The 23,405-nt window shown below is 39.1% G+C and overlaps 1 protein-coding gene and 1 pseudogene across 49 annotated transcripts in view; both read left to right on the top strand.

The window, feature by feature from the left end:
• Positions 1-23,405, top strand: part of SIPA1L1 (signal induced proliferation associated 1 like 1) — a 399,857-nt gene that overhangs the window by 28,245 nt on the left and 348,207 nt on the right. For all 49 annotated transcript variants that reach the window (XM_058293142.1, XM_058293172.2, XM_071213827.1 and 46 more), the window contains one exon: positions 13,629-13,723. The gene's annotated coding sequence lies outside the window, so the exon portion shown is untranslated. The remainder of the gene's footprint in view (positions 1-13,628; positions 13,724-23,405) is intronic.
• On the top strand, positions 14,316-15,097 carry LOC101441386 (N-lysine methyltransferase KMT5A pseudogene; annotated as a pseudogene).

Genomic DNA, 23,405 nt, shown 5'->3' with positions numbered 1-23,405 from the left:
TGGCCCCAGGAGTGCCAGTTTTTGGAAAACTGAAACCATCCTGGTACTTGGTAACCACTACCCTTTTCTCAGAGTGTTATCAAATCACCTGTTTATTCTATACTACGCTAGAATTCTATACTAGAATTCTGCCAGAAATTCACTGTTTTAATTTTAACAAGAGGTCATTCAGAGTGACCCACTCCTATTTTCTTACTGTCTTTTCTAGCAAGGAAAGTGGTTTTCAGACAAAGAAGGGGAGAATAAGAAAGGTGAGAACAAAGCGACACTTTCCCACTTAAAATAGGTAAAAATCTCTAGGCCAAAATGAATTGTTTCTCAGGATACTGAAAACTGTGGTTATTTTTGAGGAATCCCAGTTGGAAAATTTGAGAAATGAGCAGGTGAGAGAAGATACCTGAAATCTCAAAGTGAGTCAGTGTTTTGTATTCAAAAGAAAGGAAGTGGATTAAAATGGCCTCATGGTAAAAAACTTTTGTGTATCATGCTAAGGAGTTGGAACTTTTATTTTATATACATGGGGGTGTCATGGGAAGATTTTTAAATGTCTAGGAAGTGGCATGATCAGATTTACATTTAAAAATTTATAAAGAATGTAGAAAATAGAAAGTACTGATATGAACCTAAGGGAACTTAGAAAACTCTTACAGGGTGGCGGACTTGGCCCAGTGGTTAGGGCATCCGTTTACCATATGGAAGGTCTGCGGTTCAAACCCCGGGCCTCCTTGACCCGTGTGGAACTGGCCCATGTGCAGTGCTGATGTGTGCAAGGAGTGCCCTGCCACGCAGGGGTGTCCCTGCATGGTCCCTCCTGTAGGGGAGCCCCATGCACAAGGAGTGCGCCCCACAAGGAGAGCCACCCAGCGCAAAAGAAAATGCAGCCTGCCCAGGAATGGCGCTGCACACATGGAGAGCTGACACAAAAAGAAACACAGATTCCCGTGCCGCTGACAACAGAAACGGACAAAGAAGAAGATGCAGCAAATAGACACAGAGAACAGACAACCGGGATGGGGGCGGGAAGGGGAGAGAAATAAATAAATAAATAAATAAAAAAGGAAAGGTAATACTTCTATTAAAAAAAAAAAAGAAAACTCTTACAGGAGTGATGGTAGGATTACATGGGCTTGAGGCCATGGAGGCCAAGAAAGGGAACAGATACCAGAGTTTTAAGAAAGACTGAAATAATTCATTCTATACTAGTCTTGTTTTTTGTTTTTGTTTTTTAAAATAGATTTAATAGTTAAGGAATGCTATCTTTTTAAAAATTAATTTATTTTAAAGAGATTTTAGATTGCATAAATGTTACATAAAAAATATAGGAGATTCCCATATGCCCATTTCGTCCGCACCCACACTTTCCCACATTAACAACATCCTTCATTATTGTGGTACATTTGTTAAAATTGATGAACGCACATGAAGCATTGCCACTAACCATGGATTATATTTTACATTATAGTTTATACCCTGTCCTGCATAATTTTGTAAGTTATGACAAAATATATAATGGCTGTATCCATCATTCCAACATCATGTAGGACAATTCCAAACTCCCGAAAATGCGCCATATTGCACCTATTTTTCCCTCTTCCTCCCCTCAGAACCTCCTGTGGCCATTGCCTCCACATCAGTGATAAAAGTTCTTTCATTGCTAGAATAACAATAAATATATAGTAGAATAATAATAAGTCTACTTTAGTTCATTATTCTTTCCCCAGTCTTGAGGATTTGGGGATGGTGATGTCTGTTCTGCCTCTAATTGAGAGGAGGCTTAGGTACCCTGGGGGAAAATGGATAGAACTCCCTTGCTTGCAGTTGCAGACTCTTTGTTCCTTGGGGTGGATGGTGTCCATTGTCATCACCTGTTAGTTTTCCTGGGTGAGTCCAGTGAACTGGAGAGTAGGTGTTAACAATTCTCCTGAGATTCAGAGCCCAACTGGCACATGGATGGACCAAAGATTTAAGTCTTTTGGACATATACCCATCAAGTCTAGTACTAACTATAGGTTCAGATAGAAGGAGCAGAGGAGCCATGTGTAGGGAAACCACAGATGAGTTCAGCTCTTTCATTCTAGGGAGCATAAGTTCCAAGGTAAGACCCAATGGCAGGGTGCCAAACTCCTGAGCTGTCTGCCCTGCCTATAGTGTCTGGATGTCTCTGGAGCCCTCAGGAGCCCTGCTATTTTAGGCAGCATTTACTGTGGCAGTCAATGAGATCTTGCTGAGATGTGCATAAGCATATACTCTAAAATGACCTCCTGACTTACTTTGAAATATTTAGCCATAAGAACTCATTTGTATTTACCATTTTCTCCTATGGGCAAGGTCTTCTTCCAGGTGCATTGCTAGTGAGTGCTTCATAATAATCTCTTGGTGCCAGGGAGGCTCATCCCTGAGAGTCATGTCCCACGCTGGGTTAGGGGGCATTTAGCACGTTTATATGCTATGTTTGGCTTAGAGAGAGGCCACACATCTGAGGCAGGCCCTCAGGAGGTAACTCTTAGGCAACCAATTTCAAAGTAAAGGTTCAGAAGTACAATCATCAATATCAAGGGCCTGGTGCGATGGTCTGTTCTCCTTCACTAGGCACTGCCTCTGTACTCAGGTTATTCTTGCTGTCCCATTAGAGAATGTAGCAGGACTCCATTAACATTTGAATACATTCATATGCCTTAGAATCTTGCCCCAGGTGAACCCCCTCCCATGCATCCACCCATCACTGACATCCTGCACCAATGTTCCTCCCCTGCCCCAGTTGTGACCCTTCTGTGATCCAGAACCTCTCCAAAGATGAAGCCAAGAAAATAACCAAATAAAAATAATAAGAAAATGAAATAATAATGATAGTTTTAAAAATAACATAAAAATACCAAAAAAAACCTGAAAAATAAAAGTAAAAAATTTTAAAATAATTTTTTAGACAATATGTCTTTCATTGCTGTGAGATCTGTGGTACAGTGAGGTTTTCTTCTGTATATTGCCCCAGTCTGTCTTTTTCTTTCATTTTATCTTCAAAGAAGCTTTAGGTTACAGAAAAGTCACGTAGAGAATGTAGGGGATTCCCATATACCCAATGCCCTCACTCTTTTCCTCTTTCCCCTATTAATAACATTTTACATATGGATGGGACATTTGTTACAATTGATGTACAGTTGATGGTCAGTGGTTTTATGATTTTCATCTCAGACTGTACACTTTTATAAATTTTGAAGAAATTTAAAGTGGCCTGTAACCATTATTGTGAAATCATGCAGAGCATTTCTAATGCCCTAAAAATGCCCTGTGTTCCTTGCTGTCTTTAGATTTCAACAACCTATTTAGTTTAACAAGTGCCATCCTTATGAACAAGGTGGGAAAATGTGAACTGAGAATTAGGTTGATTTGTAGCTGGTTGAATAAGTATACTTTAAAAAAGTTGATTTAATAAGTCTGTATCAGCTGGGCGTAAAGTCCTCCTGTGCTATTGAACTCTGTATTTGATTTAAAATATTAGTTACAAAAAAAATAAAATATTAGTTACAAGTTTTATCTTTGAACTGGTTTTATTGTTGACAGATTTACATGTGAAGTAAAATTAGAAAGGTGAGGTAATGTGTAGTTGACAGAATCAAGAACTTAAAATGAGTATTATCAAAGAGGTAGAACTGGTTCTTGGGTGGGTGGAGATCTTTTTTACATAATGCATAGTGTACTTATATACATAAACAGATATACAGAATATCTTTGGCATTAAAATTCCATGGGTGAGAATAATTAGGGGAAAAGCTGCTTAAGTTGAAGGGGAAGGGAGGAGAACAGGAGATAATGAAGAAAGGTTGAGAAACACTGCTTAAAAGAAGTTGAAATGGTGAGCTAAAATTTAAAACAGGAATAGATGGAGATACCTGAAATATTCTACATTTAGGACCAGAGAGCAATGGCCCAGTTCTAGAATGGGAATGGTTCTTGATTTGTGTTTATGTAAAGGGGAAAAAGTAAGCTAAGTAGAGATAAGGCTCTTTATTAATTTTATTTGATCTAAAACGCAGCATGAGTCAGCAGGGTGGATATGGCTTAGAAAAAGGTCAATACAGCCTTAGGTCTTACATATAAAAACAGATGTTATGGAATGCACTGAATTCTGTGTAGTACTATAAACTGGTCAGAACTGGATCTGGGAATAGGGAAGCTTAAGCCTGTAGAGAATGATCAGGAAGATAAGAGGTCTCAAGACCATTTTGGGAAAGGTCGAACCAGAGTGGCGGCTGCGTAATTGTTTAAGCATATTAAGGCGAGTGCAAGAATTTTATGGCTTGAATTCACAAATGTAATTACATTTAAATTGTGCAATAGTATGTAATTAATAAATTAATTGAACCCATATTTATTGAGTGCCTTCTATCAGGCATTGTTCTAGGCACTGGGGACTCTGTATTTAGCAAAGTGGACAAAATACCTGTCCTTGCAGAACCTAGAGTTTATTGGGCAGAGACAGTAAACAAGATAAATTTGTAAAATATACCTAGTATATGAGATAGTATCTTAGATATTGATACATCTAAATGGGAAAAATAAGGGGAAGAGGGATATGAAATATTGAGGGAGTGGTTGGACTATTAGATAAGTATACACAAGGAATCGTCATTGAGATGATTTAAAAAAAGAAACTTTATCTTGAACTATAATAAACAGAAAAATGCAAGAAGCTCAGATATGCAGCTGGGTGAATTTTCACAAAGTGACTACGCTTGTAATCAGTACTGAGATTGAGAAACAGACTATTATTAGCCTTTCAGAAGCCCTGGTTCCCTTCTCAGTTAAACCTTCTTCTCCACACAGGTAACCACTCTCCTGACACTAATGTTTAGCTTTGTTTTGCCTGTTTGTGAGCTTTGTATTACTTTCAGTCATACATAATTTACTCCTTTATGTCTGACTTCTTTTGCACAACATTGCATTTATGAGATTCATCCATGTTTCTTACAAGCAATAGTGATTTATTCATTTTCATTGCTGTGTAGTATTCCGTTGTATGACTGTACCACTATTCCTGCCACATCATTCTGCTACCTCTTTGGTGAACATATGTACTGACATCTGTTGGGGATAATCTTAGTGCATTTCTGCCTCTTTGGTGAACATATGTACCAACATCTGTTGGGGATAATCTTAGTGCATTTGCTGGGTCATAGGGTATGTGTATATTTACTTTAGTACATACTAAGAAACAGATTTCCAAAGTGGTTATGTCAATTTATAGCTCCATTGGCAGCATATGAGAGGTCCACCTTCCTGTCAACATTTGGTATTGCCTGCCATTTTAATTTTAGCTATTTTGGTGGGTGTGGAAAACGGTCCATTGTGGTTTTAATTTGCATTTTCCTGAAGACTAGTCAAACTCCTTTGCATAAGTTTTTTGGCCATTTTGATACCACTTTCCTTATTGATTTAGAGGAGTGTTTGTTTTGTTTTAACATATTCTGGAGGAGTCCCTTGTTGGGTAATATATCTAGTTTGTGGCATAGTATCTGAGATAGTATTACAAATATTTTCTTCCACTTATTGGCTTGCTTTTTTTTTTTTTTAAACTCTTTTAATGTCCTATTTAAAAAATCTTTGCTTACTGCCCAAAGTCACAAAGATGGAGAAAGTGAGTTTTGAGTAAAAACCTGAAGAAATTGGGTTGATAATCACGCACATGTCTGGGGGAAGATTTTAGGCTGAGAGGACACTGGGACTGGAGACCTGAGGCTGTGGGGCCAGAAGGGGGCAAGGATAAGCCGAGGTGCAGAGTTGAGGTCAAAGAGGCATTCAGACAACGACTGTGCAGGGGAGCTTTGCTGTGGCTTTAGCTTTTCCTCTGAAGAGTTTTAAGTAGAAATTGATGGGACCCCATACAGATTTTAACAGGTTTCCTGGGCTGTTGTGTTGAAAACAGACTGTTGGGGCCAGGGGCTGAAGTCAGGTGACCAGTTAAGGCTGTTGCAGTGATCCAAGGGAGTGGAGATGGTGGCTTAGATCAGGGGGTTCACAGTGGGGTGATGAAAAGTGGCAGATACTAAATAAACATCATAGCCTTAAACTTGCAATAAGATTGATTATGGTGAGAGTCTAAATATGAGAAACCATAAATTCAGATTAGGTAAGGAAATGAAAAAGCCTCAAAGAAGTAGGCTGGGTGTCATTTTAACCCAGAAATACTTCATTTAAAAAGTGAGTGCCAGATGCAGCCAAAGAACACATAAGGTACATGTGTAATCATAGTAAAGCTCCATACTCATCTTGGTAACTTCTTTTCTGATAGGCTCTAGGAGATTATTGTTTCTAAAATTTTTTGAGGTTGCCAAGCTGTAAGATTTCTTTAGCAAATTCATTTGCCTTGTCCTTAGGGGGAAATGTAGTTTATGTTTTCTCTATTGTATGTTCCCATTCTCTGCACCACCATTTTGGCTTCCATTTGCAGAACATAGTTTTAGTGCTAAAGCTATGTGCACTATAAAGTATTTGATAAAAGCAATTCAAGGCAGCAGGAAGAAGGAGCAGACAAAGACATAGTGCTTTGAGTGCTGGCGCACTCAGGGCTGGATGGCACTAACTAGTAGTCTGGGCTTGAATCTCCCTTCATGCATGCTGGTGCTTTCCGTTGTATTTAACACCTCTCTGGTGTTGAGACACCAGAATATCAGTGTCATTAATTGGATTTAGTAGTGTGTATAAGTGATCTTTTATAAAGTTTTGCCTAGATTATTATTTTTTTTTTTTTTAAAGATTTTATTTTTATTTATTTAATTCCCCTCCCCTTCCCCAGTTGTCTGTTTTCTGTGTCTTTTTTGCTGCATCTTGTTTCTTTGTCTGCTTCTGTTGTCGTCAGCGGCACGGGAAGTGTGGGCGGCGCCATTCCTCGGCAGGCTACACTTTCTTTCGCGCTGGGCGGCTCTCCTTACGGGGTACACTCCTTGCACATGGGGTTCCCCTATGCGGGGGACACCCCTGGGTGGCGCGGCACTCCTTGCGCGCATCAGCACTGCGCATGGGCCAGCTCCACACGGGTCAAGGAGGCCCGGTGTTTGAACCTCGGACCTCCCATGTGGTAGACGGACGCCCTAACCACTGGGCCAAAGTCCATTTCCCTGCCTAGATTATTTTATGCAGTTTGATAGTTCAGAGTAATTTGATTATTCAAAGATATCAGATGTCCTTGGTGAGATTTTGTTTCCATTTTAAAGAACAGTATTATTAACAACTGATTACTTTTTCCAACTTTGCCAACTGATTTTATGGGTTTTAATATCTTGCTACCAAGAAGAGAATTTTAACATGCATAAGCACTATTCAGCGTTTCCACCTTGCTTTTGGTGTTAGGTAATGGTGTGTTTGTTTACCTGATGTGTCTGTGATTTTAATGATTATCTTGCCCTGAGGGATGGGAGAAAAACCAGTGAAAAGTTCACTGCTGCTTTGTGAATTAAGTTGTGCCTTGGCACAAAGTGCTGATCGTTTTGGCATTTGAACACAGCATTAGCTCACCTGGTTTGCAGTTTGGGAATGTTCAGAGAGTGCTACCTAAAGCTGCAGGATTCACCATAAAGTTGAGCTGCTATAGAAAGTGATATTTGTTATATCCTGTTCTCAAATATTTTGCCAAGTTACTGTCATCAGACTCTTTATTGACAGAAAATTAGTTAGATAAATAGCATTTTCTTCTGCTTGGATGGTGGAGGTGATGAAATTTATAAGAAAGTATGTATGGGGAAAGGTCTGAAGTGTTGATTGTGGATTTAAGCCCCGCCCTGAAACAGAGAAATCTTGGTTTATAGTGGAATGGCCTATGGATTACTTATTTCTTTCAATCTCAACTCTTACGTTTCATGGAAATAATGAAACTAGTATTTGCTACATGTATTGGTCAGGGTTTTATAGTTAAAGGTACTGAGATCTGTTCTAGTTAAAGCAGAAAGGGATTTATTAAGGGTGACAGCTAGCTTAGCAAATCATTGGGAGTGCTGAAGAAAGAGACTGTAGGCTGAGTGCCTGGCATTTCCAGTACTACTTAACCGTGGAACTGGACCCTGGAGGAGCTGCTGTTACCTTTGTCTCAGTCAGGATGTCCAAATCAGTAAGACAGAGCTACTCTGCCACCTCCAGAATCACAGGCTTCTATCCAGCAGCCTCGTGGGTGCTGCCATCCAAGAGGGTGCCTCACATGCCCCTCCCTGCTTCTTCCCTTGTAACTCTAGTTCTGCGGGAGCCCCATGTGGGTGTGCCTTGGTGGTAGAACGTAATTCACGTGGCTGCCGGGCTAGAGGTAAGGGAGGCAGCAAACATAGTGCCCCCACTCCTGTCTTATTTATTTGACTTATTTTTTTAATTCTACATTGGGAAGGTGGGCTTTACACAATAGGGAACTGTAAAACTGTGGCAAGAACGGGCAAAAGATGGTAACAGTCTCTCATTATAACACCTATTTAAAATAACGTAATATGAAGACTGCTAATGCTTGTAAGTAACTTTTAAGGAACACTACTATTAAAAACATATATTTTAATTGGGTGTGTGTGTACATAAAGAATGTGTAAAAACCCAGCAGTTTCATGCTTATGTTACTTTAGGGTTCTGTATTAATCTAGTCAGAGGATGTTCATAATAAAGGCAAGGACAAGAGTGCTGTGCCTTTGCAGCTTTTGTCCTTGGTGAACAGTACTGCAAGGCAGAACCCATTTTTCATTCTTTCCAATGTGTTCTTCTGATTGGAGAGACTTGAGATTGATGATGGGTCAGTATAAATCCACTTCTGTTATTAGAAGAACTGGTTAAAGTTTATGGTGGGTGAGCAGAGTTATAATGCATACCATTATTATAACTCAATATATGGCTATTTACCTAATTTTTTTTTTCTGAAGTAAACTTAGTCCTAGAAGGGAACTTGGAATCATATAACCCAGAACCCTATTAACTGAGGAAAATTTAGCCCAAGGAGTAAAATGATTTGTGCCAGGTTCCACAGCTGGCTGGTGTAGACCCTGGTTCTCCTGATACCACAGTCCAGTCTTTTTCCACTAAACTCTCTGGGGAAGCAGAGGTTTCTCTGCGGTGGGAGAAAGCCTTCAGTGCTCCGAGGTACACCTTATTGAGGTTTGGGTATAGAGCACAAGTGGAACTGGTGCTCTTTGATTTCCAAGTACAAATACTTGGAAATTTGTCCTTGAGTTTTGAGAAGATGAATTATAGAATCAGAAATTTTGTTCAAAACAGTACTTGGGACAGGTTACTGCTTAATTGAGGGATCAAGTTTCACTTGGTAAAAATAAGCTGCAAAACTGAGGTGGATTTACACTAAGCTCTGTTCTGTTGACTCTTCTGGGCTGTTCATACATTTGCTCATGCACCACCCTTTTGATAAGGTATTTGCCTTTACAAGCATAGTCTGTACAAGATAAAAATTACTAGGAAACTTCAGAATGGCTCCTTTACCTCCTTCAAGCCTTTTGTTCAGACCTTTCTTTTTAGTGAGTCCTGCCCTGACCCACCCTATTTAAGATAGCAGCCTCCTTTTCTTCATTCATTCCAGATTCCCTTATCCTGTCATCTTGCCCTTTCCTTTTCAATAGCACATATCCCCTCTAACATTATATGTGTATGGATGTATATATGCTGCCTGCATACATTTAAAATTATTTTTACTACTTATGTATCTCCTCCATTAGAGAGTAAGCACCATGAAAGCATAGACTTTTGTCCATCTTGTTTTGTATCCCCAGCATGAAGAATAAACAGTAATTGCTACATAGTAGGTACTCAAATATATGTTGAATGAATGAACTTCTCAAAAGCAGGTACTCTTTTTAGTAAATTGGTGGATTCCCAATTCTAGTGGTTATTCTATTCATTAGTAATTGGGGATGGCCTCAATTATCAGTTGGTATCAGTGTGTGAGTTGTGCTATATACAGTATTTTGGAACCTCCTTGTTTATTTGTCAGTAAACAAGGAATTCAGTTTCAGAGGAAAAACATCATTAAATTATGAAGTTATTATCAGTGGAACAAATTCTTTAGATATTAAATTCAAATGTAGACTTGGATATGAACTGGTTTTAAACCTACTGGTTCAGAAGGTTTTCGTTTTCAACACTGTAGCAAAAAGCAAAAAGAAAAAAAGCCATGTTTGAGAGTATTAGGGTACTGAGATGATGAGAGAGAGAAGAGGAAGGAAGTGAGGTCTCCACAGAGTTGGGAAAGTGGTTCAGCAGAGTCATCTAGATGTGACGCTCCATTGCTGTTAATCTAAACCTTTTTGGAAAAGCTAACAAATGAGACAAGGAAATACTCTTAATGAAGATAAAATCTGGAGGCTATATGGGAACTCTTCTTTCTGCATGGATTTTCTATAAATCTACAGCTGCTCTAATTTAAAAAAAGGGAGGGGAAATCTATAATGCTCTAAAACATTGATTTAGTGCAACTGTGGTAAGTTCTAGGGCATAACCTATATTATATAAAGGTATATTTGATTTTCAGAATTCAGGGAAATTAAAGATGTTACTTAAAATCCTAACAAGAGATAAATTGAAATTAAAGGCTTTTAAACCTGAAAAATATCAAAGAAATAAAGTATTCTACCTTTTTATGTATAAGCTTAAGTCCAAAGCGCAAATGACTTGCCTAAAATCACACAGCTAGTTAGGTGCAAAATTAGGACTAGTCTTTGTATGGATTTTCATGGAGGTATGTTAATAGGGAAGGCATATAAGCTTCTCTCTGGAGATAATTCAGGGAGCAAGTATGAATTTGTTTTGAGATTTATTTTTTAATCTTAAAAAATTTAAATTTTCATGCGTATGTTTCATTTTATGCATATCTTTTATGTTTCTCTCTTTTTTTTTAAAAGATTTATTTTTTTATTAATTTTAATTCCCCCCCTCCCCGGTTGTCTGTTCTCTGTGTCTATTTTGCTGTGTCTTGTTTCTTTGTCCGCTTCTGTTGTCAAGTCAGCAGCACGGGAAGTATGGGCCGCGCCATTCCTGGTTAGGCTGCACTTTTCTTTCACACTGGGCGGCTCTCCTTATGGGCGCACTCTTTGCGCGTGGGACTCCCCTACGCAGGGGACACCCCTGCATGGCAGGGCACTCCTTGCGCGCATCAGCACTGCGCATGGGCCAGCTCCACACGGGTCAGGGAGGCCCGGGGTTTGAACCGCAGACCTCCCATGTGGTAGACGGACGCCCTAACCACTGGGCCAAGTCCGTTTCCCATATGTTTCTCTTTTTATCTGTATAAGTAAGTATGTGTATTTGTTTTGGAAGTTGGGAAAATGAATGAAAAAGTTGTCTTAGAAAAGGCATTCAGAAATCAGAGTTTTAAGGAAAACTGCAAGGGGTATTGTTCTAAAGGATGTATGCTAAGGAATTCTAAAAGATCCTCTAATTAGGGGAAATTAATTATAGTACAGAGAAAAATACTTTATTTAGAAAATAATTTAATCCTTAACTTGAGAAGAAAGGATTATTATTTTTGTTTTTCAACATTCTGTGTCAGTAAAATAAGACATCATATCTTTGTATCTTTTTCTTGAGGTACTGGTGTTTTTTTTGGAAGCACTATTTAAAAACCAAAGAAATGACTTGTATATGTGAATTTGTATATACTTCTTTCCTAAGGACCAAATTTGACCATACTTGCATGGGGAAAGGCAACAGACCTCCCTACCCGCTGCCCTCAGCACATTTATTGGAGGGATACTGTAAAGGTTTTTTACTTTTTAATCAGTCTTGTTAATTATTCATTTTTGCATCACATGGTTAAATGAGACATTGTTCTTTTTACTAAGTTGTAAATGGATTTCTTTTCTTTCTTCTTTTTTTTAGGGTACTGGGGCCAGGGATTGAACCCTGGACCTTGTGTGTGGGAAGCTGGCATTCAACGAATGAGCCATCTCAGCTCCCCTGAGTTGATTTTTTCATTTGTTGGCTTGTTATTTTATTTTATTTTTAGGAGGCACTGGTACTGAACCCGGGACCTCTCATGTGGGAAGCAGGCACTTAACTACTACTTAAGCCACATTCCCTCCCTGATTTTTTTTTTTAAAGGAGGTCCTGGGAATTGAACATGGAACCTCTTACATGGGAAGCAGACACTCAACCACTGAGCTACACCTACTCCCTGTAACTTGATTTTAAAATGATCCAAAATGTAATTTTCACAATTGAGTAGAGAGCAGGGTAAAATGAATAGTAAGAACACTGGTCTGGTTGGTCAGGAGGTTCAAAAAGTAATGAGATTTGACTTAACCTTACCTATAAAATTAGTGCATTGCAATAGGAATGGGGTAATGGGACCCTTCTAGCTCTAAAAATTTGTGATCTGTATTTGCTTATGATTTGCTTAAGCAAATATTTCCAAAAATTCAAATGTACAGATTGAGTGCATATCTCGTTTTACTGTCTCCCACACAACAGTTCCTCTGAAACGAGTATCTCAGGAGCTAGTGCCTTTCACCGTAGCCTGGGAAAGGGGTTTTCCTGTGTGCAACAGAAGCGTCATTATGCAAGGACTTGCCAGACAGCCACTGATGGCCTGTAAGTGGGCCTTCTTTGCTAAGCAGAGAACTTCTAGAAAGAAGCCTCTTAGCATTTTGAGAAAAGGTTTTCAGGGGCATGAGGAATTTTCAAATTGAGCCTGAAATTACAGGAACTGGACAGTTGCTATCCATATGCAGTTTCCCATTAAAGTTCTTAAATTATACTGGAAGTAGCTCTCTGAATTTTTATTGTTTGGTATTTGTAGGCTTTCTATTGTTCATTGGTATTAATTTAAGGAGACTTTTAGGTAGTAGTATATATGGGATTGTTTTTACCATGTTTGTATGCACCCATTTTTTTTTTCATTGAAGGCTTACTATCATGTGCTCTGTTTTCAGTTAAATCTGTATCTCGCTACTAGTTTACTAGCTCTAGGTGGATATGCAGCAATATCCTACAGAATTATTGGATTCGTAGTCCGTTCTGACAGAGTTGTGTGTTTAGAGTTTCAAATATAGTGTCTGTTCGCAGACACATTTTGGCAAATGAAGAGTGCTGTGTGGGTAGATAGGAGGTACAGTTATTAAGGTAGCAGAGCCAGGAAACCCTCCTTCACATTTATGCTGCTACTGTAGCTTAGGAGATTTGTTTAACAATCATTGTTCCAAAGTCAGAGATAGCTGAGAAGTTACTGAATTATTTTGTGATTTAGCTCTCATTATTTTTCACATCTCTTGGATTTGAGGTTTTGAAGGAGTTGGCAGTTTGTGGTTTAGATAAAATAAGCCAAAGGTGCTTTGATAAAGACTTACTTTGAGGCTAAAGAAAGCCTTTTTTTCAGATTCTTCCATTCCACTAAGGTACGGTGGTATCAGAGCAGATGGAAGGCTAATGTTTGAGCTTAGGTTGTGTGAAAACTTCATCAGCCAATTGGCTGACTCTTAATAATAAGACAGGAAGAACCACCCACGTTTTCCATTTTGGATTTGAGTCACAGAAAACAGGTTTCCTGCAGAAACCATTTGGCTTTTTAACAAGTGTATGGAAATTTCATCTCTGATCAGATTGATGTTTTTATCTTCATTGAACATATATTTCAAATTATTTATTTCCCTTTTTTCAATCCATAGGTAAAATTTCAATTTTGAATCTCCTGTGGTACTTACTGTAACCAGTTTCCAAGATTTCTGTAAAAGAGGTAGAATCGAAAACTCTGTATTTTCAGGTAAGGCTCTACCTTTTTAATAATACATAACTACTTTGCTGTAAGTTTGAAGGTTACATGAGTAGAATTATAGGTGAGTTTTTTAAAGGGTGGCAAATTGAATTCTCCAGACAAGTTTTTACCTGTGTGGGATTAACCAAGAGGTGTCAATGGTGTTGGCTACTTCTAACAATTAGAGAAGCAATATGTGATGGCAGTTAAGACACACACGTTCATTTAAAATTCATGGCCCTCTCTTCCAAGGCCAGGAGCCAGACTGTGGTCGGTGGGCAGCTCCCTGCCTGTGTATGTGTGATCAGCCCCTGTCCTGGGCTGCCACGGCACTATTACTGGATCCTGCCTTTCAGGCCACTGGGGAAGGGGGTGCCCTGGGGTGCTGTTGGCCCTTCTCTGGGGCACTGTGACAGTGGTGATCAGGAGGAAGACGCGGGGTGTGCCACCTTGGGCCTGGCTGGGAGAGGATTTATTCACCAGGCAATCCAAGATCTATTCCTACATGAGCCTGAAAAAATGCTCTGGAATGCGTTCCCCACTTAAGGAAGCATACTCAGTCACACATCATAAAGTCAAATGCCAGGGGAATCCAGTAGCTGAAATTGTGGAAGTGAGAAGAGAAAAGAAACACTGAGGATGCAACATGGAGCACCATGCAGTCTGAGGAACAGAAGACCAAAGATGCCAGGAGAGATCCCCTGGCACCTTTTCCAAACTGAAAATCTGAAGCAGCAGAACCTCCTGAAACTCCCACCTCGTTCTGTGATTCCACCAGTGCAGCTGTCACCAAACAAACTCTGAAAAAGCCCGTCAAGGGCAAACAGGCCCCTCCAGAAAAAGCTCAAGGGAAAATGCAACAGGAATAAAAAAACTCATGGATTTCCACCGTGGCTGAAGATGCTCCCGTAAGAGCAAAGCTGAGCTGCAGTCTGAAGAAAGGAAAAGGATGTATGAATTGATGGAAAGTGGAAAGGAGGAAGGAATGAATATTGACCTCATTGATGGCAAAGGCAGGGGAGTGATTGCCACCAAGTGGTTTTCCTGGGGCGAGTTTGTGGTGGAATACCACGGGGTCCTCATCAAGATCACAGACTCTAAGAAGCGGGAGGCCCTGTATGCACAAGACACCTCCACGGTCAGCTACAGGCACTATTTTCAGTATCTGAGCAAAACTAACTGTGTGGATGCAGCTAGAGAGACGAAGTGCCCGGGAAGACTGATCAGCCACAGCGGGTTGCCAGACCAAACTGCAAGACATTGGCCCCATGCTCACCTCATCCTTATTGCCTCCCACAGCACCGAGGCCTGTGAGGAGCTCCTGTAAGACTCTGGGGACTGCAGCAAGGCTTCCATCGAAGGCACCCATGACTGAAGCATTGACTGACTGGCCCTCTGCACCATATGTCTCCTTCAGTGGACAAAGCAGAGGAAATTGATGTATTTTAGAGACAGTCTTAGTGGATCACTTCAAATGTTTTTAAAAAGTATATGAAGGGGAAGCGGATGTGGCGCAACTGATAGGGCGTCCACCTACCATATAGGAGGTCCAGGGTTTGAACTCAGGACCTCCTGGCCTGTGTGGGTGCAGTGCTCCTGCACCCAAGGAGTGCACCCCGCAAGGAGAGCCGCCCTGCGTGAAAAAGCACAGCCCACCCAGGAATGGCGCTGCACACACGGAGAGCTGACATAGCAAGATGACACAACAAAAAAGAGACATAGATTCCCAGTGCCACCTGACAAGAATGCAAGTGGACACAGAAGAACACACAGCAAATGGACACAAGAGAGCAGACAACAGGGGGGTGGGGGAGTCGGAAGGGGAATGAAATAAATAAAAATAAATCTTAAAAAAAAAAGTATTTTAAGTATATTAAAATGTCTTTTTACTGTAGTATTTATTTTTACTTTTTTAAAGATTTATTTTGTATTTATTTTTCTCCCCCCCAAGTTGTGTGCTCACTGTGTCCATTTGCTGTGTGTTCGTGTTAGTTCTTTATAGAGATGTGAACACTGAATTTATTTAGAAACAAAAAACAAAAAAACACCAAAAAAGGAAAAAAACACAGAAAACAACTTCCTTATGTATATAGGTCTTGATGTGAGTGAAGTTGCTGTGCTTTTTTTTTCCTTCTCCATTTTCTTTTGTTGAAGATATTTGAGATGACACCCATTCTAAACAAAAATAAAGTTTTATAGCACAGAAAAATTCATATAAAACTGTCTTAAAGTTTATTTTTTGGGAATTATCCTTTCTTCTCATTCCTATCATCTCTATTCCATGATCGATCTGTTTTTTTATCTGTCATCTACTGCCTCTGTGGGATGCCAGCATATCACAGTAGTTCTCGATATGAGAAGATTATTGAAAAAGATCTATATTCAAAATAATTTGGTATTTACATGGTTAGTATTTAGAAATGAATTTTCCCCAGGTCTCAAGGAAACTTTGCTGACAAAAAAAACTCAAATAATCATATTATATAGAAAAATTGTGCCGAGTTGGGATTGTCTTAATGTTTTTGGAATAAGTGAAAGTCTGTTTCAGAGAAGTAATAAGTTGGATTTTAAACATTACCTAATTTGCCTATTTGACCTTGAGATGTTGAGTCAATTCTAAGTTCTTTTTTTTAAGAATGGCTTCAGCCAGAAGCACCACCTCTTTTTTTTTAAATTTTTTATTTCTCTCCCCTTCCAACCCCAATCCCCTGTTGTCTGCTCTCTCTGTCCATTCTTCTGTGTGTTCTGTGTGTCCATTCTGTGTGTTCTTCTGTGACCACTTGTATCCTTATCAGTGGCACTGGGAATCTGTGTTTCTTTTTGATGCATCATCTTGCTGTGTCAGCTCTCTGTGTGTACGGCACCATTCCTGGGCAGGCTGCACTTCCTTTTGTGCTGGGCGGCTCTCCCTATGGGACACACTCCTTGTGTGTGGGGGCACCCCGGCGTGGCAGGGCACTCCTTGCACGCATCAGCACTGTGCATGGGCCAGCTCCACACGGGCCAAGGAGGCCCGGGGTTTAAACTGTGGACCTCCCATGTGGTAGGTGGCCACCTTATCCATTGGGCCAAGTCCACTTCCCTAAATTAGTTTTTATACCTTTTTAGAATGGTTACTTTTCAAATTTAAAATAAGTTTAAAGTCTTCTTTTTTTTTTAATGTACTGGAGCTGGGGATTGAACCCTGGACCTCATATATGGGAAACCAACTCTCAACCATTGAACCACATTGGCACCCCTTAGCTGTTTTTTGTTTGTTTGTTTTTAGGAGGCAGTGGGAACCAAAACCGAGGATCCTCCCATGTGGGAAGCAGATGCTCAAGGGCTTGAGCCAAGTCTGCTCCGCTTTCTCCCCCCCCACTTTTTTTAGGAGGTACCAGGGATTGAACCTGGGACCTCATATATGGGAAGCAGTTGCTCAAACCACTGAGCTATACCCGCTTCCTGTACAGTCAGTTTTTAATTATTGGCATCATTTGAAGATGCATAGTGGCAAGTCAGTAAAAGTAATTCCTAAAGCACTTGTCAGTAGTGCATTGTAAGATGACTCTTATGGCAGACTTGATTTTATAACTATATATTTTATAATTATATATTTTCATTTGACTGAAATTAGTTTGCAAAACTTTTAATCCACCAACAAAGACAGGCCGTGAAGAGAAACTGACTTAGGATTTATAACAGGCTATAAATAATGTATGTACATACTTCCCCTCCAGTGTATCCCAGCCTCAGCTTTAATCACGTTTGCATTAACACCTTAACTAGTTTTCCTGCATCATTCTTATTTCTTAAGTTGAATCCTGTTATTCCCTGCTTTACCTAGGCAGTAGGTCTCAAATTGTTTGGTGTCTGAACCCCTTTATACTGTTACAAGTTATTGAAGACTCAAGAGAACCTTTGTTTGTGTGAATTATATCCATCATTATTTAGTATATTAGAAATCGAATGGAGGAAATTTTAAAACTTAAGAATATACAAGTATATTAGCTGCAGAGCAGTGGCATCATCAGTCATGTGGCTCCTGGAAAAAACTCTACCTGTGAGAGAATGAGAGTGAAAAAAGCAAATGACCTATTTTTTTTAAGTTAGATTTATTGAGATATAATTTACATACAGTGAAATTCACCCTTTTCAGTGTACATTCTTTTAAGAGTTTTGAAAAACACATGGTTGTGTAATCACCACCATGATAGAGATAAAGCACATTTCCAGCTCCCCAAAATGTTCTCTTCCCCCAATCAGAGACTCTTGGATCTATTCTCTTTTCCTATTGTTTTGCCTTTTCCAGAATGTGGTATAAGTGGAATAAAACACTATGTATCCTTCTGAGTTTCACTTCTTTTCATTTAACAGTGCATTTGAGAGACATCCATATTGTTGGTGTATATTTGTAATTGTATTAGTCAGCCAAAGGGGTGCTGATGCAAAATACCAGAAATTGGTTGGTTTTTATAAAGGGCGTTTATTCGGAGTAGGAGCTTATAGATACCAGGCTGTAAAGCATAAGTTACTTCCCTCACCAAAGTCTATTTGGAGTAAGATGGCTGCCGATGTCTGTGAGGGTTCAGGCTTCAGGCTTCCTGGGTTCCTATGTTCCTGGGGCTTGTTTTTCTCTGGGTTCAATGTTCCTTTCTTCCTGGGGCTGGTGAGCTTAATTCCTAGGGCTCCAGCTTAAGTCTTCAGCATCCAACTCCAACATTAAATCTCCAACATCAGAAACCTCTTAATTCTGTTCTTTGCCCTGCCTTTTATGCCCTAATCATAACTCAGTCATGCCCAGGTACAGATCAAATTACAAGCATAATCCAATATTTCTTTTTGGAATTCATTGAATTTATCAAACTGCTACAATAATTTATTCTTTTTCCTGAGTGGTATTCCTATCTATGAATATATGTTTGTTCATTTACCAGTAATAGGGACCTTTGGGTTGTCTCCCGTTTTTGGTGGTTGTGCATCTTGGTATTATTATTAAAATAGTTTTGACCTCACAGACTCTCCCTGAAAGGGTCTCAGGAAGCTCAGTGCTCCAAGACCTTTCTTTGAGAACCTCTGGCCTACAATGTATATTCTCCATGCTGTTTTGTAGCCATCCTGAACTACTTGCCTTGTGTAATTTGCCCGCTCTGCCTAGAATACCAAGATTGAGCTCAAGGGTCTCCTCTGTGAAGGCCTTTTGGACATCTCCTCTTACCTCATCCCCGTACACCTTCAGGCCCCAGTGCTGGGTTGGTTGTTCCTGCCTTTGTGCCCTTATGGTGCTTTTCCTCACCACTTGGCAATTATTTCAGGACGTGGCATGGTGGTTTCCCACCTTCTTGAGGGTGGTGCCTTCTCTTTCTGAGTCTGAAGCAATGCCTGGCAGGCTGAATTATTTCGTACATGTTTGAATGAATACATTGTAATTCCTTTATATTTGTAAAGCATTTTATTATTTATGCAGGACTTTCCCATATGTTATCACATCCCTCATTTGACCTCTGTGAAGTATACAGTTCATGTGGTTTTTACTATCTTTTATTTTTCTTCTAATCCGGTAAGGATATTAAGTCTTAAAGCCCTGAGTCTCAACTTAGCTGCACGTTAGAATAACATGGGGAGCTTTTAATAAATGTGCAAATGCCCTAGACCAATTAAATCTGAATCTCTCGAGGTTAGGCCTAGGTATTGTGCTTTTTTTGTTGTTGTTGTTTCTGTTGTGTTTTTTAAAGTTTCACAGTTGACCCACTATTGTGGAGTTTCATTTGCCAAGAAGTCTAAGTGGTTGTATAAGTCCATACTAGAATCCTTAATACCTTCTCAGCCCTATGAAGTTTCATGTGGATGGAAGCATTGTAGAGATTTAGAGAACCTTGCTATAGGTGCCAGCACTACCAGTTTATGGAAGTACAGTAGCATAAAGACCACAATGCTTACTTTATAGTCATGAGACCAGGTTTCCATTTTGACTCTGCCATTTATTAACTGTGTAATGATTGCTTGAGTCTGCTCTCATTTTTAATGTAAGGATAACTACCTTAAATTCTGGAAGCATATTGTGGGGGCCAAATTATATAAGGTGTTAAAGGGCTTTATAAACCAGAAAGTGCTTCCTAAAACTTGTTTTTTACTTGGTTTTAGAAAGCTTAGTGTATTTATCAACTAACTTTCCTTGGGGAAATTGGTGGTGCTATAAAGGCTTAAGGAGACTCAGAGAGGTCAAATCACTTATCCAAAGTCAAGTTTAGATCTACGATTCAAACTTTGATGTTAATCAGTCCCTCACAATTTCCCTGGATCGGAAATGGTGACCTATATTTACGACATCATAGTTTGCTTTCTAAGGTACTTATATTTGTGTATTTTGCTCTCTTAATACCAGTAATACTTTAACATATGCAGAAATAGTTCATGCTCTGGAGTATCCATTTTATAGTAAGCATTTATAATAAAAGCAAATATTTATTGAATTTAATAATAAAAGTGATATTTTGGAGTGAAAAGGCCACACAAAGGGAATTGGTCTTGAATTCCACTTATTAACTAGCAGAATGACCTTGATATATAAATCCTGTTTCCTCACTGGTAAAATAGTATTAGTCTAAATAGTTCACTTTATACTTAATCTGCCATCATTCTGAGTAATGTTAGTGTGAATAAGAAATAGTTGGGAGACCGTTTAACAGTGGTAATTTGGATGAATTGTGAAATGGAATTCAAATAATGACCCTGAATAATAAGGAGAACATTCTGGAAGGAATTGTTTATGCATGACATGAAAATTTAAAATGTTATGTTTCTATTGAAGAAGATGACATAAAGCAGCCTCACATTTTTTAGACACATTGAAATGAATATTACAATAATTTTATTATGGGCAAAACTGAGTGTTTCAAGGAGGTATGAGTAGTTATTTCTCAATAGTGATTATAAATGAAGTGTTAGCAGAGGTACAGTGTCACATAGATTCTTTGTATACCCTTATCCTACATTTTACTTGAATTCAAAACTGAGTTCTAAGTGGCATAGTTTGGAGCCCACGTGATGTTGAGGTCCAGCTACTTGGTCTCTTCATACTTCTCTCCTTTTTAAGCCTGATAGCTGGTGGCTGCTGGGTTAAAACAAATCTATTGGTGAATGCTTAGCCTTAGAGACTGGACTCTTTATTTTATTAAGAGGTTAGAAAATGTATGATAAACTGAAGTTCAGACATTATCATGCTATGTCTCATTTCCAGTTTTTAATTTATGAGCATTTTTTAAGGAAATATTTTTGGCCAGTACATATTTGATGATAGGCTGATACAAGAGAATGAGTGTGTTGACTCGTCTTTCTATGTGGATTTGTTCACTAAGAATTTGTCTGGCACCACAAATTGAGTTTAGGTCACCAAAAACAAATTGAGCAATAGTGCCTTTAAGTTGCTATTGATAAGTAGTAGATTCAAATCAATAGGCTAGGGCAATCTAATCTAAACAATGCATTTTAAGAAATTCTCAGATCCATCTTTTACTCATATCTCTGGATTTATTAATTTGCTTGGAAAAATCCAGAACAATCTTCTACTTTATTGCCACCTACATAGGACTGCTTTCTGAGATGACATTCTTTCTCCATTCTTCAGAGGGACTGACTTCTTTTTCCAAAATTTTGAATTTATTTTTTCCATGTTCTATATTTACATTTTCAGCTAGTTGAATTTAAATGCTTAGGTACTTTCTGCCCTAGTGACTAAGGAATATTATATAAGGTTCCCCCCCTTTCTTTTTTTTTTTAAATATTACATTTAAAAAAATGAGGTCCCCATATACCCCTCAACCCCCTCACCCCACTCCTCCTACATCAACAACCTCTTTCATCATCGTGGCACATTCATTGCATTTGGTGAATATATTTTGGAGCACTGCTGCACCACATGGATAGTGGTTTATGTTGTAGTTTACACTCTCCCCCAGTCTACCTAGTGGACCATGGCAGGACATGCAATGTCCAGCATCTGTCCCTGCAGTGCCACCCAGGACAACTCCAAGTCCTGAAGATGCCCCCACATCATATCTCTTCTTCCCTCTCCCTACCCTCAGCAGCTACCATGGCCACTTTCTCCACATCAATGCTATAATTTCTTCCATTACTAATCACAATAGTTCCATAGTAGAATATCAGTAAGTCCACTCTAATCCATACTCTATGCCTCCAGCCTGTGGACCCTTGGATGGTTATGTCCACTCCCCCTCCATATCAAGACGGGGTTTAGATTCCACGTGGATGATGGATGCAATTCTCCTGCTTGCAGTTGTAGGCACTCTTGGTTCCCTGGTGTGGTGGTTGACCTTCTTCACCTCCCTGTTAGCTGGCCCGGGTAAGTCCAATAAACCAGACGGTAGGAGTTGCAAGTCTACCGAGGCCCCCCCTTTCAACACTTGGACATTACATTCTTTGTTTTGCATTGGTATTTCGATGTTACCCTAACAAGTTCATTCAAGTAGTGGTTGAATTGAGGTTAGGTGATATGGTTTTTTTTTGGCAGGATATAGCCATAAATATTTCTCTTTAAACATAAAATGGCCTGGGGCAACTGCAATGTTCAGTTGCATAATCACACATTATGCTTTACAACGTGGGAATTAGTACCTGGATTGTATACATCTTGAGTGAGATATTGCCTCTTAGGATAGAGTCTGCTTTTAAGAATTCAACAATCTGTAGAGTTCCCTTGCATGTTTTCTTAGGCAATTACATTGGTATTTTGCATTTAATTGGAATGTTTCCGATTGGATGGAACTATGGATAGTTTTTCAGAGTTTCTAATCTCCCTCCTAACACCTGAAGGAATTGTTCACAGTTTTACCAGTATTTAAAAAAAAATATCCTTATATGTTTTTCAGAATTTTATAATTTCTTTTCTTACCTTCTTTCATGCTCTCCTTTCCCCTCCCTCCCTCTTTTCCTCCCTTCCTGGTACTTTTGTGCCCTGAAAGTTATTTTGCAAAAGATACCCTCTTAAGTAATTCACCTTCTAGAGACCGTATGAAGTAGTTTAGAATCATTCTGTTTGAAGTGAATGGTAATGTCTCCATTCTGGGCAGTTCTGCCTTTAGCTGAGAGGAACTGGTGTTTGGATCTGTTGTGTAGTATTAGGAAATGCTTGTTGATACTGAGGGCAGCCAAAGAACTGAAAAAGAATGTCGTAGTGCATAAAAGGGCCTCTGGACAAGTTTTGTAGTTTTTGAGGCCAATTGGAGTATTTTAGAAAAAATTGTACTTGCTGAATTTCCAGTTGGCAGTGTTTATTAAGAAATTGAATATATTTGATATGGAGCTCAGCATTTCTATATATAGTTTTACCTTCTAAACTAGTTTTATTGAACCAGTTGTCCTTTACAAGTAGTTTTATTTTTTGTAACTATTTACATTTCTCATGTGCTTTATTCTACTTTTGTCTGTAAACTTGTTTAGAGAAACCAAATTCAGTTAGAAATGTTTTCTTGACAGGCGCCAAGCATGAACACTAACACATTTCTATTTGAAGATTTAAAATTATTTTGACTTTATCTGCCTACTCGTTCGTAATTGTTATGTCTTCATAATAAATTGTCCCTTTTGTAATTCAAGCGTAAAAGTCATACCACTTAAAGACCAAAGATCTACCTACTAGCAGCTTAGCTAAACTTGCATTCTGCTCATGTAAGCCTTTTAAAGTATGTTTCAT

The sequence above is a fragment of the Dasypus novemcinctus genome, chromosome 3 (genome assembly GCF_030445035.2).
Source record: "Dasypus novemcinctus isolate mDasNov1 chromosome 3, mDasNov1.1.hap2, whole genome shotgun sequence".
Taxonomy (NCBI): Eukaryota; Metazoa; Chordata; class Mammalia; order Cingulata; family Dasypodidae; genus Dasypus; species Dasypus novemcinctus.
Note: the sequence above shows the minus strand (reverse complement) of the source record. Positions and strands in the feature narration are given on the sequence as shown.